This window comes from Eulemur rufifrons, chromosome 28, assembly GCF_041146395.1.
Source record: "Eulemur rufifrons isolate Redbay chromosome 28, OSU_ERuf_1, whole genome shotgun sequence".
In the NCBI taxonomy this organism is placed as follows: Eukaryota; Metazoa; Chordata; class Mammalia; order Primates; family Lemuridae; genus Eulemur; species Eulemur rufifrons.
Window position 1 is genome coordinate 29,116,042 of NC_091010.1, and position 19,336 is coordinate 29,135,377.

Genomic DNA, 19,336 nt, shown 5'->3' on the forward strand with positions numbered 1-19,336 from the left:
GATACAACACCAAAGGCAAAATCCATCAAAGAAATAATTGATTAGTTGAACTCCATTAAAATTAAAAACTTCTTCTTTTCAAAGACACTGTTAAGAGAATAGACAGACAAGTGACAGCCTGGCAAAAAACCTTTGTAAAGCACAAAAACACTGTAACCCAAAATATACAAAGAAATCCAAATTAAAAAATGAGCAAAAAGATCTGAAGAGACACCTCACCAAAAAAGATATGCAGATAGAAAATAAGCATATGAAAAGATGCTCAGCATCATGCATCTTTAAGCAATTGCAAATTAAAAAAACAGTGAGACACCACTACACACCTATTAGAATAGCTAAAATCCAAAACACTGCCAACACTAAATGTTGACGAGGATAGGGAGTAACAGGAGCTCTCATTCATTGCTGAATGCAAAATAGTACAGCCACTTTGAAAGTTATGAGAAACTGCCCAACTGTCTTACCATAGAATCCAGCAATCATGCTCCTTGGTGACCCAAGCATGTTGAAAAGTTATGCCCGTATAAAACCCTACACATGGGTGATTATTACAGTTTTATTTATAATTGTCAAAATATGGAAGTAACTAAGACGTTCTTCTATAGGTGAATGGATAAATAAACTGTGGTACATCTAGACAATGGAGTATGATTCAGTGATAAAAAGAAATGAGTTATCAAGCCACAAAAGTACTGGAGAAACCTTATATGCATATTACTAAGTGAAAGAAGCCAATCTGAAAAGCTATATCCTCTATGATTCCATGCATATGACATTCTGGAAAAGGCAAAATTATAGAGACAGTGAAAAGATTCAGGGGTTCAGGGAGAGGAAGACAGGCATGAATAGGAAGAATACAGGGATTTTTAGGGCAGTGAAACTATTCTGTATGATACTCTCATAATGGATGCATGCCAGTGTACCCATAGAACTGTGCAACACAGAGAGAGTCCTAATGTAACTGTAGGACTTACTTAAATAATCATGTATAACTATTTATTCATCATGACAAATGCACCATTCTAACAAATGCACCACACTAATGAAAGATGTTAATACAGGACACTGTAAAGTGGGGGAGTGCGGAGAAGAGAAGTATATGGGAGTGCTTTGTACTTTCTGGTTGATTTTCTAAACCTAAAACTGCTCTATATAAATTAATTCAATTAAATATATAGCAATACATATATTCAATTAATTAAATTTATATATATGTATGTATTCCCATATTGAATTGGATTTATTTTCACATAGGTCTATGTTGGGCTCATGATCCAACAGTAACAGAGCTCTGCCTGTGACAGTGGCCTCCATGGTTACGGTGAAGTATCATTGTCCTTCTTGATATCAGCAATCGTATTTCAGGATTTGATATCTTCTAAGTATCTAATAACTAGTAGTCAATACATTTTATTATGTGTGTGATATAGTGTTTAAGAGGACTCAGAGGACAGATGGTTCAAATCTTTTTCCAATATTTACTAGCAATAAATTGTTAGTAAGGTTACTAAACCCATATGCCTTGATTCCTTGCCTACACCATAGGGACAAAAAGTGTGAAGTTTAAATTAGCTAATAATTGCAAATCACAGAAAAAAATATATGGCACATAGTAGGCACTCAATAAAGGATAACTATTATCTGGGTTATGTATTAACTCCTTTAGTTTTTATATGTTGCTTATATATGTGTCTTTGTGTTTTAATGCCCCAACCAGATGGCAGATTTGTATTTTGAACACTTTAGAAAACAAAACAAAAATCTTGAGTTAAACAGTGGGACTTATATGTACTAGGTGCTTAGTAAGTATTTGTTTATAATGTTTAAATGAATACAAAACAGAAGGGTAGTTGGAGGGAAATAAGGAAGAGAACATTTCAAAATGACCTTTTCTATTTGACACACCAATAAAAATAATTCTATTTTTCACCAAATTGTCTGGAGAGGCATTTTCATCCACACCTTTATCCCAAGATAACTTTTTTCTTTTTCAGTGTATTTATATATAAGCATTGAATGTCAGCTAGACTTTTCTCTTAATAACTTTAAAGCAGAGCTAAAAAGGCAAATCTCTCTTACAGAGAAAATGTACTCACCAGGTACTCCCTGATGGAACAGAGCTCTTGCCAACAGCAAGAGAAGCGGTTGGAGGTTTAAAGAACAATTCTGAGTTCTACTTTGGGAGTGTCTTGTTTCCCAGATCACTGATGGTGTAACATTTCATTGAATTAAATAGTGACTAATATCAAAACCTAGGAAGCACAATGCAGGTAAAACTTATCGTCCCTTAATTCCAAAAAGAGATGATCAAAATTGAATTGCTCTAAATTGTGAAGAGGTTCTACAAGTGTATCAATCACAAGATCCATCAATGTTCTCAGCTATGGGAAGAACCCCATTCTTCTTTTTGAATGATGTGATACATTTGTAAATGGAGATGTTTGGGCCACAATTTTTGAGTTGCATGAGAGATAGAATGTCAATGATACTTTGTTTTCCCAACAATGTTCCTTTTAGTCTTCTTTGTTTAACAAAAGCATATGATTCATTGGTAAATAAGTGGCTTATTTTTGATGTGCCTTCCAAAGGACTGGGTTAACAGTAGCAACAATAAAAATAATAGCTAGTGTTAATTGTGCATTTTCTCATTTAATTCTCCATACTCAGTAGGGCATTCTTATTACTTTTATTTATTTATTTATTTATTTTTTGGATGATGGAAAACTGAAGCTTAAGGAAGTAAAGAAAATTACACAGGGCCTAATTACTAAGTGATGAAACAGAGTTTGAATATATCTGGATTCATAGCCTGCTGCTGTCCTGGCTGTAGACCTCCCTTCAAAGTAATGATAGAACTCATTCTTCATTCCCTTCTCTCCCCCACCTCTAATCAAGACTTCTCTATGCTGTGTCCTGCTGCCAGCCCAAAAGCTTGATTGCTGATGTGACAATGCTTTAGTCACAACAACTTATCCCAATTAAAATCTTAGTCAGTTAATTGTCACCGCTCCACAAAACATACTGCCTAACATCCAGGTTAGATACATGAGAGCCTATAAATAGTACCCAGATAATTTCAGAAAACAACACTAATCATAGGGAGAAATATTTTAGCTTTGGGGGAGACAGAGGAATCTCCCTTCACCACCTGCCAACACATATGGAAGTTACCTAAATGGTCTACTTTGATTTTTAAAGACATTGCTATACAATTTGTGTACCAACTGCCTGTATGTGTCTCATCACATAGGAGAACAATATGAATGCTAATGACACTGAGATGGAAGAAAATAATGTGGAGGCAGGAAAATTCATGTGCAAAGATGATCTGTGATGTGAATCTAATTGTCTAGACTAGTGTTAAAGTATACTTCATAATACGTTAATAAAAAGAAAATGGAAGTATATAATTCAATATATGCTTAAAAAATACTGCTTATCGTAGTCCCCTCTTAGCCAAAAATATAAAGGCCCTGATAGGTTACACAGTAAATGAACAAGTTAATCCTTGCTTGAGCCAGTGTTACCAAGTATAATATCCATTAACATTCTCAGATATTAGGATTCCATGAAATATACTTTGGGAAACATGAATGTAATCAAGGAAGATGGGGGGAAAATAAAAGAGAATAATGATGGATGATGGTTGGATTCAGATCATAAAGTACAAGTGACTTCCATTTGGAATCTGGATTGAGTAGAGTGAAACTATTAATACTACCATGCATCATAAGCTAACGCTAAACAGTCAGCAGTCTGTTGCAATGGCTTTACACAAGAGAAGTTGATTTATAACTCATGTGACAATTCAATGTGATAATTTAAAGACCCAGGTCTCTTCTGTCTTGGGCCTCTAACATCCTCTAGAGGCCTCAAAGTCAACTTCTGGATTCTCAGCATTGGACAGAGAAGGAGAAGGAATAGGGACTCTTACAAGAGGTTTTGGCCCAAACTTGCAAGTGGTGTGTATCACTTCTGCTCTCATTATGTTACCTAGAACTCGGCCAGGTGGCCATATTTAACCACAAAGGCGTCTGAGTCGTGTAGCCTAGCTGTATGCCCCAGGAGAAGAGAATATCATATAGATGACTACTTTCTGCTCCCGATGGAATTGGAATCTGAATTAAAGGCAGAAGAGTTTGGAGAAAACCTTGGCCTTAGAACCCAGTTTGGCCCTGTCCTTCAAATTGCCAAACAACCTTCCTGTGGGGTTGAGAGCTTATATTTTCACCTTGGAACTGAGAATCTTGGTTAATGAGCATTAATCTATCTTTCTGCCTACTTCAAAAAGAAACTGACTATGCTTTCCAAATTACTGAATGTGAGAGCAAGGTATCCTGGAGAAGAATAAACAAGGAAGTTTCTCCAGCATTTAAGGCTTCCTGTTCCTACAAAACAATGATTTTCTGTCAGATAAATAAGGAGACTTTCTTATAAGACTAATAACCATGAAATAGTAATAAGAATATGAGCATGTCAGTTCATCAGTTCCATGTAAAAGTCTCTTTTTATCTTTCTTGACAAGTGTCTTATTAATATGCCCAGAATATTTTATTCACATAGAAGGTTAAAAGAAATGTTATATAAATGGACCTTCAAGTGACTGATGACTCATAATGATGTCTTACACTAATTTGAGCATATGTCATACATCCAAATCACAGCCTCTTTATATAGGCGGGTATGCAGGCATGGTTATTATAAGACCAACTGTTACAGAATAAGGTGTTTGTGAAGGAATTCTCCATTAATGTAAATAGACATTCATCCTCAAAGGGAAGAAACATTGTCAAAGCTCTACCAGTTGTTTGATATAGCAAAGAACTAAGTATTGAAAAAGTCTTATTCATAGAATATGAAATTCAAGTATCAAAAGGGCAACATACTTGCTGGAAATTCCAAGAATGCAGTGGTTAGTGGGTAATTGATTGTTGACTTGGCAGGGAAGAAAAAAGCAGGATTTGGAACAAAGTCTTCTCCAGAATGTTGCCATTGGTGAGAAATACTGGAGCCTCTCTGGCCATGCTTCAGCTACTGCTCCACTCTGGGGTAAAGATAGTCTCACTTTGGTACAGATAAAAAAAATTGAGAGGTCAAGAGGTTTATCCAAGGGCACAGCAGAAAATGATGAATGCAGAGTTTGAACCTGGTTTTTGTAGTTCCAAAGCCTGCTTTTTGCCCACTACACCTTTCTGTCAATCTCTTCTAAATTGACTGAAAACAATTCATAGTGAACTGTCCTAATTTCTGAACCATCTTCAACCAACAATATCATTTCCTGAAATATGTCCATGAAAAGCGATTATATTTTGCTATCTCAAGCAATAGTTTTATTTCAACCTATTGAAATTCTTTTTGCTAAAATGTCAGAATATTCCCAGACCTTGCCATTTTACTTTGTTTAAAGTAACTTTTATAAATGTGCATTTTCTGAAGACACAAAAAATTCTGCCTGTTTCCTAAGCTATTGTGACTGTATCATGGAGAAGCAGATTGAGAGAATCATATCAAACACCTAAACAGCTAGTTGAAAATGAATCTGTCCTATGCCACACATTCCTTGTATATAGGAAATAAAAACATTCTATAAATATTTATAAAATAAAAGAATGACAAGGAATTCCATATGGCATTTGTGACATGCCTGGAAAAATAGCAAAAATCTTGCCATTATGTACTTCTTTACAGATTTTTGGCTGAGGGGTATCAAATAAGAATCACTAGGAAATTCATTGGTCTTAATAATAGGTAATAACTCAGTTTAACAGTAGATAATATAGATAATAGTTTTCTCTAGGATCACTAAAAATGTGACCACAAAATAATGAGACAATATTTACAGTATTTATTCTTTGACTCAACCTTGTCACACTGTGGCATCTAACTTTAAGGAATACTGACAAAAATAGGAAAAGAGGCACACCAAACAGCTGCTTATTGCCTCAATATTTACAATAACAAAAGATGAGAAACAACACAAATATCTCTCAAAAAGAGATTGATTAAATAATATATAGAATATCCATATGATATGTAGCCATAATGGGTGAGTGATACCTCTACATACTTCAATTGGAGTTTTTCTCTCTGATAAAAGCTGGATGGGAAAAAGTACCAACTATATTCATTTTTCCAGTAAAGTATGTCTATAAAAATTAATGAATGAGAAAGCAATTTCAGAAAAAAATATTTAGTAAGATCCATTTTTTAATTTCTAGAATCTTTATTTGATTAACTTACCAATTCTCTGGTGAAACTTACCATCATTTTATATACTTTCTTCAGCATTCTCTCTATTTTCTGGAATGTATTAATCATGATAATTTCAAAGTCCTTTTCAGCTAACTGCAATGTTTGGGTTATTTGTAGGTCTGTTTCTATTGTCCATATTTTTTCTTGGTTTTGGTAATGTGTTCTTGCTTTTTGGCATGTCTAGTGATTGTTTTGAATGCTGCAGATTGCATCTTAAAAATTATACTGGCTTCAGAGGATGCTACCTTCCTCCAGAGAATGTTTCCTTGCCTGCTAGGTCAATGGAGTGGTGGCTAGTCACCTCAACCCAGTCAGAAACTGTGCTGAATCAAGGTTGAGAGGGAGGCCTGGATATGCTCTTTTTATATTTAGCAAGTATCCTAAAAGAAAAATTACCCATGTACTTGTAAATCCTTTCCCACCCACAAGTCTACTTATCAAAGCTGGTGATGTGCTTGAGATCACAGCAAGTCTATGCAAAAAACCCTGCTTATCCTTTGCTCCCAGTAGTTGCTTCTGATAGGTGAGAAGTCCATATTCTCAGCTCCTGCCTATGCCCAGAATTATTAAATGCCCAAAGAGAAAAGCCACAGAGGTTGGCTCACCCCTTCAAGGTTTCTCCCCTCTGAAAACTTAGGTCCTCTAGTACAAATGTCTAAGTAGCTCTCCTCTGTCTTCTAAGAGCTGATTTCTGTATTTTGTAATATATAACTCTCAGAGTAGTTTTTGGTGGGCAGGGTTGTTATTCCCTCGTCTGCCTCTAGCTACTTCATACCGCATGCAAGCAGTATGACTAAGTGGATATAAGAGCTCATATTTGTGTGTTTATTATTTATAATATATACTGTAAATTTATATTTAATACATAAATATTTAATTGATTTTATTTGTATTTTACAACTATCTGGATAAAGTGGTAAATAAATATATGGTGATATATAAATAGAAAATTGTCTGAAAAGATAGCCACCAAACTTGATATGAATTATATTGGGGAGGTGATTAGGATTGGGGTGGAGGTCGCAATGGATAGTTGATGAAATGGGAATTTTCAGATTTTTCCCTACATACTTTCATGCATGTTGTTTGAAATTTTAAAACAATGTTGCATTTCTTTGGTAATTAAAAACAATATAAAATGGAAAACCCTATATAAAAGTGTGAACAAAGGTATACAAATGCTAAAAAAAAAAGAAGAAAGAAAGAAAGAGGCTAATGATACTAATAAAAATAAAGTGGCATTCAGTCAAGGAGCCATTAAAGAAGCAAAGACAAATATCTTCTAGTGATAAAAAGTACAATCTAAAATGAATGCCATAAATATAATGCACTAAATAGCATGGCATCCAAATATATTAATATAAACCAAAATGTAAAGAATATTTAGCAAAATCACAGTCACACTGGAAGATATTCACCCACCTCAGTGTTTTTGATAGACTAGGGAAATATGAAATAAGGGTACAAACTAGGATTTGTACCTATTAAGAATATGAATAAATCATATTATTAATAGTAATGATTCTAATTTGTTCCCTTCAAGAGAAGATACACCCTCCTTTTATTACTAATACATAAAACATGCCAATATTGTTAAAATGCTAGGCCATAAAGAAATCTTAATAAATTACCCAAAGTATGAATTATTCTCTCTGATAACAATAAAATAATCTGATGAATTAAGAGTAAAAAGCTAAACAAAAATTCATAAAACAAATTAAAATTTTTAAAATTCCCCTGGACTTTTTCAAAATGAGTCTAATGTCATTGTAGACTAATAAGCTAGTGGTAGTAGTCAAGAAAATATTAAAGGAGAATAATGAGAGAGAATTGTTAAACCATGCATTAATATACTGAAAACCAAAAGCAATTAAAGTAATGTGATGTTTTGGTAGGACTAAGCAGACATACCAATTAAACAGAATTAAAAACTAGAGTCTAGTGTGTCCTAAAGGTACTTTATTAGCGTATTAACTTCCATAACAAATTACTACAAACTGGGTGGATAAAACAACAAAAATTTATTGTTTCACAGTTCTGGAGGCCAGAAATTCAAAATCAAAATGTCAGCAGGGCCATTTTCTCTCTAAAGTTTCTAGGGGAGGACGCATCTTTGCCTCGTCCCTAGCTTCTGGTGGTTATTGACAGTGCTTGGTGCTCGTTAGCTTGGAAATGCACCACCCCAATCTCTGCCTCTGTTGTCACATGGCATTCCCCCTGTGTATCTGTGTCCAAATTTCCCTCTTCTTATAAGGATACGAGTCATTGGATTAGGGCCCACCCTAATATAGAATGACCTCTTCTTGACTTGATTACATTTGCGAAGACTCTATTTCCAAATAACGGTCATATGCATAGGTTCTAAGTGAACATGAATTTGGGAGAACATAATTCAACCCACTATGCTTCATCAATGTACTTCTTCAATGCAGATGAAGAAAACTTAATTCTAGTTAAAATAATAAGAAAGTGGAGTTTTACCAGAAGGCTACTCTTTGGCACCCAAAAGCAGAGGCTTCACAGTGTGGAAGCAGGAACTGTCAAGAATTTTCTGAGTCATTCTTACCCTGTCCCCACCCTCCAATTCCCTGACATGCCTCTCGCCACTGTCTGTGTACATCTGCTTTCTTCTTTTCTCTCTACAGACCTACTTCTCCACGCTCATAGCATCATCCTCAGTTTCCATTTAGATGTTCTCCATTACAGGGACACACAGGGACCACCTACCTCTCAGTACCAATTCCAAATTCCCAGGAGAAACGTGATTGGCCCAGGCCATCAGGACACAGTGGTCTACCTCTATAGCTTGGGGGTGAGGAAGGGGCAGTTTTCAGGAAGTGTGATTATCAAGAGCTGGGCAGTTTCTTCCCAAAGTCTCTATTATAGGTAACATTTTTAACCCATAAGGAAAAGGATAACTCATTGAATAAATTTTCTGGCAGAGGAGAAAATAGCAATTTAGGAGGAACATGATATAGTCTTGTCATGCATCATACATGGAAATAATAACAGAGGAATTAAAAGATTAAATGTAAAAAATAAAATGCATGGAAAACAGTGAATATTTACATTACTCTGTGTATATATGTAAAGTATTTTGAATCATTCTTCAAATATGACAGCATGTATATTAGTTATTTATTGGTTTAAAGTAGTAATTGCAGATTACTTCGGGCTCAAAGACTGAAATTTTTCTATCAATGAGAATTTTATTTTAATGTGAAATGCTCAATTCTTTGAAAGATTTTCAAATATTATTTGGAGTGGTATCCACATCATTGGAATTTAGTGTTTTCCAAGATGATTACTTTGAAAGAGATGATACTTATTCAAATTTATAAATATCAGTAAAGCTATTTTTAAAATTAAGTATAAAATATTCTGTAAAAACCTCACTTTCACAGATTTATGGAAACTACCATTTCTCTATCTCAATGTTTGTTAAGTGCTCTGCTGTTATTTCAGGTAATTATAGCCATATTAAATGACTCTACAATGCTAAAAAAATTTCCACTCCATTTAAATAGGATTATTCCAGAAAAATCTAAACTATATTCAATTAATGAAAAAGCTATTCCATATTCTAACTATATTAAAACTTCAATTAGAATTTTCAGAGATTGGGATAATTCTTGTTAATTTCATTTCTCATGAAATAAAGCTATCTTGAAAATACTCTTGAATTAGCCTGTATTGTTGAAACACTTTAAGTGATGCATTATTCCACCTTCCTAACTTAATATAAATTGAATAAAATGAACACAATTATATGTATCTTTGATCATTTAGGACCCTCCAGTATGGGGCACATAGGTATTCAACAGTGATGGTTGAATAAGTGATTGAATGGGTTAATTTCCTAACATTTGGTGTAAAGAATGATTTGCATTGAGTAGTGTTTTGAAAAAGATATGAAATAGAGCAGCATTGAATAAATCTGTCTTCTTCCTACTGCATTTCTCTAAAACTTTCTTTGTGAAAAATAAGTACTTGATCTAAGCATATTTTCTCATATTTTTCTTTCTCCTACAAGTTAAGAGCAGAGAATGCAAGTTAAATTGAAATGCTAAGGGTTTTTTTTTTTTATTTTCACTAATTAATGCTTTATAGTACTTAACTCATTTTCTACATTTGAGTCTGAACCAACTAAATAATCCCAGCAGTGAACAATTTTTTCTTCAACTTGAAGTGCCTGAAATAATAGATGTGAAAGTATGCAGCAAATTGTAATAATGATATATTACAAAAGATATTATTCAAAATATTAATAATAATACTTAAACTTCATTGGGTATTTCATAAATTCTAGGGATTAATCTAAGTGCTTCATATACATTATCTTATTTAATTTTTAAAACCACCCTCTGAGATAAGTATTATTATTATCACCATAAGGAACTTGGGGATTAAGAATGAAGGCCTGAGAGTCTCTGAACCATGGAGGCAATGCTGTAGGAAATGAATGGTCAGTTTGTTTATGGATACTTCTTTCTTTTATATTCAGTGTTTCAAGATCAACCCAGTGGGAGAAATACTGAGAGCCAACCATTGCCTGATCTAGATAAATTCCTACAGATGCCACAATAAAATTATTGCCCTGTCAAAATACAAGACTAAGTGAATCACAGACGCATTTTAAAGACATTAGTCCAAGCTTTCAGGGAAAGTCTCAGTAAATAAACATGGAAATCCACTTAGGATTTAATGCATGGTGGTCAGTGTGCTTTGAGTTACAGAGATTCAAATATCAGAAATAAAAATACAAGAAAGCAGAGGACATGTAAAACATTCCCAGCAAACTGTTTTCTGACCACTAACAATAGGAAGGGAAGAACTCCCAAACAACTTCATGTGCAACAAAGTAGCTCTTGATTCTGTGAAGAGCAAAATATCATCCTCTTTCCATTGTGATGTAATTGAGCCAACAAAGAGGTGTGTGTGCATTTGCACAGTTAATCTTCTCAGGGTCAACTAAACAAATTTTACATTCTCAAAAGTTAGAAAGAAGTAAGTTACTGAGTTTAGCAAACTTCTCTACAATCTTTGGCATTTTATACAGTTATTACTATTATATTAATTTTGGAGGAAGCTGTCATATTCTATTTTCACCCAGTAAATCACAATGAAATGATTAAATATCTTATATTTAGCAATTAACAAAGGACTTTGATCTTTTCCAAAATCATTCAGAGACTTTCAGTACAATGATAACATATACTTGACTGCTTTCAAATAGGAAACTCCCTAAAAGAAAAGAGAGAGAAAGACAGAAAAGAGTTTCTGTTTTACATTCAAATGAGAACTGGATTTCGGAGGGCATGTGAACATTAATTTTAAAAGGCCTTGACTTCTTTATCAGGTGGCATTATTGGAACCACTGACCTGTATTAAAAAGAAAGAAAGAAAAATAACACACCTTTGGGTGCTTTGGAATTAAGAGATTGGTTTGATAGCTAAGGCAGGCTGCATTCATTTACTGTAGTATGCTAAATAGCTCAATAAAACTAAACAGACTGAGTCATTTGGAAATCTCAACTCCTTAGATTACCATATATGTATAAATGTATTATCACATTAGACAAATATTTTATATCATGCCTAGGTGCCTGGTATTGTACACGTGATGAGAATGGTTGTGCTCATTTCCCAGAGAAAGTTCAATCTCGAAGGCCAGGTGGCTGCATTGGAGCATTTTCTTTTAAAATCCAGGAAATTGTGCCATGATCTGGTTTTCCTTAGTTGTTCAGATTGCATCAAGCACTGTATTCATTGCCATGAAAGAAGGTGTTAGGTTTCCATCTCAAACTGTGGGTTCTTGGCGCACTCATGGCCGAAGAATGACCAGACACACCAAAGTAAGGCAAGCACTAAAATGAGGTTTATTGAGGAGAGAAAGACAGGACTATACGGCAAGAGCAACGTAAAGGTTTACAGAGCATGGTACATTTGCCACAGATGACAACCAGACCCACTGTCACAGCAGAACAGGCAAAAGGAAGGGCAAAGAGAGATTGGCTATGGTCTGCATCTTATTTTATAATGCCTTGATAGGGACCTCCCTCATGGGCCAGAGGTCACCATGGAACCACTTTGACTGGACAGTTGGGAGTCACATGACCTGAGCCTTAACTATGCATGTGGGTTCTAGGTCACTTTCTGGACTTTCTGGTACCCATGTGGCTTAGCCCATGGGCTAAAGCATCCTCTGCATTCTTTTGCAGCTGGTGTGCCAAGTTCTGATTGGCAGATTCATAGGATATTTCATCCTCCCCCAGGTATGGAGAATCAGGGTTGAGCAGGACCAAGATGGGGGCAACAGCACCCACTTTCATCCCTAGGAGACCTGGAATCCCTCACTACCTACCTAAAAAAGGTAGATTCAAATATTGGGAAAACATTTTCATTGCAATGGCTGAACCACTGAAACAATGAATTTGGTTCTAAATACAAGTAGGTTCATATCTAAGGTATATCATTTACTATTAATACCTATTTGACTATGGACAAATATCTCAATCTTTTGTTTTTATTTTTAATTGATAAATAATTGTATATTTTTGTGGGCTACAATGTGATTTTTTGATATATGTTTCCATTGTGGAATGATTAAATCAACTAATTAACATGTTTGTTACTTCACACACATGATTTTTTTGTGATGAGAACACTTAAAATCTACTCTTTTAGCAATTTTGAAATATACAATATTATTAACTATGCTTACCATGCTGTGCAATAGATCTCTAAAAGGTATTCCTCCTGTCTGAAACTTTGTACCCTTTAAAACAACATCTTGCCAGAAAGCAAATTGACGTTAGACAATCTGGCAAAAGGGTTCCAATTATTCAAAACTGATTTTGAGTCTTTTACTACATGGATCCCACTATGGTTCAAGCACTGAAACTACAGGAAAATGTGGACAAATGATTGTTACCATGTAGAAACATTTTTAGAGAAATGGAAAAGCATAAATGTCAAATAGAAATTACAATGTATTTCTTTTTTTTTTTTTTTTTTTTTTTTTTTGTTGAGACAGAGTCTCACTTTGTTGCCCAGGCTAGAGTGAGTGCCGTGGCGTCAGCTTAGCTCACAGCAACCTCAGACTCCTCGGCTTAAGCGATCCTACTGCCTCAGCCTCCCGAGTAGCTGGGACTACAGGCATGCGCCACTATGCCCGGCTAATTTTTTCTATATAGATTTTTAGTTGTCCATATAATGTCTTTCTATTTTTAGTAGAGACGGGGTCTCGCTCAGGCTGGTCTCGAACTCCTGACCTTGAGCGATCCACCCGCCTCGGCCTCCCAGAGTGCTAGGATTACAGGCGTGAGCCACCGCGCCCGGCCTGAAATTACAATGTATTTCTATAAAATTAAACCAGTTGTGCTTGTTTCTCCTGCCTCCTCTTCCACCTCCTCCACCTCTTCTGCCTCTGTCACCCCTAAATCAGCAAGATCAACCCCTTCTCTTCCGCCTCCTCCTCGGCCTACTCAATGTGAAGTTGAAGAGAATGAAGACCTTTGTGATGATCCACTCTACTTAGTGAATAGTAAACATATTTTCTCTCCCCATGATTTTCTTGATAATATTTTCTGTTCTCTAGCTTTCTTTAATCATAAGAATATAGCATACAATACAGGAAACATATAAAATATGTGTTAATTAACTGTTCATGTGACTTACTGATAAGGCTTCTGGTCAACAGTAGCCTGTTAGTAGTTATGGTTTTGGGGAGTCAAAAGTTATATGTAGATTTCCAACTGTGTGGGGATCCCCCACATTTTTTGAGGGTCAAATGTATCAATCTACTGAGTTTGGGAATAATTTGTTACCTGGCCTAGCCTTGTCTGACTGATATACCTGCTGATTTAAAATTATATACTAAATTATTACAAGAATATATGCTTTTTGGGATTTCTGTTCTATTGATCTATCTGTCCTTTCAGATATCAATACTAAACTCTTTTAATATTTTTAGCTTTATAACACAATATGACGTTTGCTGGGAGAAAATTTGTCATTTTTCTTGTTTTCAAAAATACCTGGGTATTCTCAAAAGTATCTTTACAAGTCACCTTTAATTTAACTTTAATCATATTCCCAAAAGGAGCCCTAGTGGGGTTTAACTTATAGATTTATTTAATCAGAGACTTCTTATTCAAGAACATATTGATTGGATCTTTCCATTTGTTCCTCTTACTTAAATCTCACAGTAAAGTTTTATAATCTAGTCAATAAAGAATCTTCATTTTTCATGTAGGTTTATTCCTGAGTATTTTATACTTTTTCTTGCTATACTAAATGATAAATTTTGTATTATTGACTATAACATGTATATGGCCCCAATTCCTACACTGGAATCATCTATGTAGCTAGTTCATCATCCTGCTTGATGCATATACAATTCATAGGATTATACATTCTGTATGACCCACTTGATTGGGCCACCAGAATAGAGAATAATTTTTGAAAACACTTTTTTGTTGTGTTGTGTAAAAATTAAAAGAGAACCTGGTTTACCTCTCTCATTTTTATGTGAAAAAATAAAGGCTATTTCAGAGAAAACACTTCAGTTCAAAGGCCATAGTGATTTCAATATCACACATATCTATTGAGAACTGGCCATGTGTTTGACTTCCTGATTCTAGGAAGCCCAGAGCATGCCCCAACTATAATCTGAGACAGGCACAGAGTAGCAGCTCAATAAATGTTTGTTTGATGGATTTGATTGCTTTATTTTGAAATAATATGTCATTGCTAGAGGTCATTGCTCATCATATTTATAGAAAGCAAGGAATACAACCTCAAAAGTTATGTGAGTGTGATTTTACATTGATTCATAGTTACCACAAAGACCTTTGTGAGTTTCAGAGGGAAAATTCTGCCTTTGCAACTAGAAAAAAGATAAACCTGATCATTTGGAACTCTTGTAAAAAAGAGGTAAAAGGATTTCTTTTCCCTCTTGGGCTTCCTGAAGTATTTTCCATCTTACAATAAATTACACATGCTTCTCAGGCCCCAGGAGTCTAGTTCTCTAAGTTAAAAAAAAAGACATGGCAGGAGTTTACAGACAGTTGCCGTTGGAAACATCTATGGCTTCCTCCCCATTCAGTGAAGAGCTGGGTACATTAAGACATAGCAGCACTTTCCCAAGGGTTGCATCCAAGCCAAAAGAGATCAAGATAAGACTCAACTTATGAGTACAAGAGGTAGCACAAGTTAAAAACAGAAATTGATTTGCAAATGGCTAAATTAACATCCATGGATAAACAAATCAATGTGAATCAGGGAGAAAAACTTGAATACACCAGGAGAAATCTCTGGTCTTCATGTCTATTGAATAGTCAAGGCTAAGACCACATTCTTTGTAGTTCAGGTCTTAACTCTTGTCATTTGTTAGCTGTGTGATCTTTGGATTGTACGTAACATCTCTGAGCTTCAGTTTTCACATTTGTAAAGTGCAGATAACTGTATACTTACTTTAAAAGGTTTCTGTGAGAGTTTTGATGATGCTTGGTAAACATTTGCCACAGTGCTTTTGTGCACAGTAAGTCTTAATTAAGTAACATAGACCCAAGAAAGGCCATTCAATATTGACCAGGTATTGGGTCTGACCCGGAAAGCAGTAATTATGCTCACATGTTTTTAAGCTAATAGCTTAAGAGCTAGTTTTAAATCAATCAAAACTGAGAACTTGCCTAAGCAATATCATTCAATTTAATTCAACTACATATAAGACAGTATGCTAGGCATCATGGGTTCCAGGAGTGAAGAAGGCATGGTTTCAACTTTCAGAGAGCACTGGATCTAAGAGGGGGGATAGGAAAATCACTCAGGAATACAATGAACTGTAATAAGTTCCATCAAAAAACTCTCTAATGTCAGAGGGGGAACGATTGTGTTGGTTGATGTAATCAGGGAAAGCTTCAAGAAGGGGAAGGCATTTGTATTGAGTCTTGAAGAACCAGTAGGGTTTCAAGAGATGGAAGTGTCTGGAGATAGTACAACTGAAGGAATAACGAGAAAAAAATTGACCCAGAAACAAGAAATGAAGGGGAATGAGCACACACTCATTTATTCCTTTATTCATTTGTGTGATAAATATTGGGTGTTTGAGGATCAGAGAATTATTGAATTTGGTTAGAATCCTGAACATATGTGGGGAAGTCAGGAACGCATCTCTGAACAGATAGGTTGAGACTCAGGCATGGAGGACATATGGATAGTAAGCTGTGATTCCATGTGTAGGGATAGGGGGCGGGGATCAGAGGATTTTTTTTTTTTTTTTTAGACAGAATCTTGCTCTGTTGCCCGGGCTAGAGTGAGTGCCATGGCATCAGCCTAGCTCACAGCAACCTCAAACTCCTGGGCTTAAGCAATCCTACTGCCTCAGCCTCCCCAGTAGCTGGGACTACAGGCATGCGCCACCATGCCCGGCTAATTTTTTTTTATATATATATATTTTTAGTTGGCCAGATCATTTCTTTCTATTTTTTAGTAGAGATGGGGTCTCGCTCTTGCTCAGGCTGGTCTCGAACTCCTGACCTTGAGTGATCCACCCGCCTCAGCCTCCCAGAGTGCTAGGATTACAGGCGTGAGCCACCGCGCCCGGCCTCAGAGGATATTTGTGAGTAAGAGAGTCATGAGAAATGATTGGAGCTCTGCTTTTAGAACAAAATTACTCCATAGGATGAAGGTATTAAAGGAGTCCTGGGGAGAGGTATGAAGACCTAGATTTGGGGGTGGCAGTTAGAACATTCTGGAGGAAAGTTGGCAGGATTAATCACTGGTTGGGCAGGGGCATAAGCCCAAAATACATGAGGTTCCTCATCTCTGTGACTAAGAAGATAATGAGTCATTATCAAGTTTGTAAATGGTGATGCTGAGGTGAAATGGATATAATGGTTTTGAGGCATTCATGAGACAACCTGGAGAAGACTTGCCAAGACTTGCCTAAATGAAATTGCCCGAGGAAGTAGAGAAACGGAACAAGGACAGGACCCGGGAGAATGCCTATATTTAAGGAGTGGAAAAAAGAAGAAAAATCAGTGGATAAGCAGTTAGAGATGACAAAGGGTACCCTGAAGAGTACAGGGTCACCAAAATGGAAGGGAATTTCAAGGAGTAGATTATAAGTGGTGTCATAGCTATGGAGAGGTTGAGGGTGAAAATTGAGAAAAAGGAAACGTTAAATTTAGTGATTAGGAAATCACCTGTGACCTTCAAGAAAACAATTTTAGTATAGAGGTGAGATCAAAAGGCAGAGCGCACAGAGTTAATAGGTGAATGTGAGATTTTAAAATGGTGCTTGTGAATAGATTGGTTTTGTGAAATTTGGCAGCATAACCCAAATGGAGTTACAAGAAAAACCCATAGCCAATTTTATCTGCAATAATGAGTCCTTTAATGTGTTAACTGCTTACATCCTTTTTGTTCAAAGTGCTTTAAACAAAAGTGCTTTAATTCACCTTATCTAATTTCCTAATTCACATTACCTAATTACCTCACAACTACCTTGTAAGGCCAGGAAGTCATATACTAGCTTCCTCATTTATAAAATGAAATGAAGAGACTTGAGAAATTAAGCAACTTCTGCCAGGTCACACAGCTAATAAACAGGGTCAGGACAAAGACCCAAGTCTTCTGTCTCCTAGTCAACACTATTGCCATTGCTCCAAACCAAATGTACAGGAATCTCCTGCCAATGTGTTTCATGTTACCTGACAATGAAAGTTTAGGGACCACATATAAAGCCCATATAAAATGAAAAGCACATAATATATCAGGTTGGATTCTGATCAAAAAGAATCTTTTTTTCCAATATACTTGAGACAGTTGGGTTAACTGAAATTTGAACATCTCAGCCAGAACTCTCTGTGCAATGAGGTAGGACTTTGAGATTACCTTTCTCTCATCTTTTGCCGTGAGTAGCCAGCCAAGGATGGCTTCTCAGTGTCTTGATTTGCCTGTTGACTTTTCTATATTGCACATTCAAGAAGCCAGTAATAAACCCAACTTCCTGATTCCATTAAAACACATTTATTTGGCCATAATCAATATTGGAATCCTCACTCATTTTCTTGAGGTGTGCCAGAGCCTAGAGACATACATTGTTAGTGGTGACAAAAAATTCCTGGGTATTCGGTCAGGAGGAGTGGGATGGCAGTGGAGCACACCAGGATGCTTTCCTAAGAAAGGAGAACATGTGACTTTCCCCCATTAAAACATGATTTCTCACTTCCCACCACTGCCTTCCCTTCTCCTCTGTCCTCTAACCTTTAACCATGACGAGTAGTTGATGCACAAGGATATAACATTTAAAAAAATAATCAAGTGGGCCAAGATGTCCATGAATATTATAGTCCCTCTCCATCATGAGTCATCTCAGAGAACAGGTACCTTTGTCTAAAACAAGGACATCATACCCTAGAGTCTTCTGCTAATCCCTGAGACACGGGATGAGATAGCATCACAGTATCTAGCTACCCTGAGGGTGGTCCCTCATGCTTCAGGGGCCACTGGATCAAAACTGATTGTGAGTTGTGTTTTCATAATGGATCTTACAATTCAGATATTCGTGTGCTCTCAATGTCTTTAACAGTCAAGGTTTGAGGATTTTCAGTGGGAATGGTGACTTGCTGCCCAGGAAAGGCATTGTGCACGTGGGAGCCATGCTACTGGGTGAGACTTCTAGATAAAGAAGTTTCTTTGCTTCTCAGCACATCACCTGCCACCATCCTTCAGACTCTGAAAGACACGGACCCTGGGAACACATGGCTCCTTAGATAAACATGTACTTATTATTCCTCAGCAGGGGCTCTGTCATGAATGCTTACAATTCTCCTCTTCTGGGAATCATGTGTGAACTTCACAGGTCCTCCATTCCTTTTCCCTTCCCTTCTAAAGCCTTTTTTTCTCCCTAAAAGTTCTGTTCCTTAATTTTTTTTATTTGGATTACATCCCTTTCTTGCTAATGCTTCACTGATAGTGTTGAGGTTAAAATACTAATCTTGCAGAAGCTAATATTTATTCAGCATCTATTATGTGCTAAGTTTGAACACTCTAAATGAATAAAAATTGACAACTC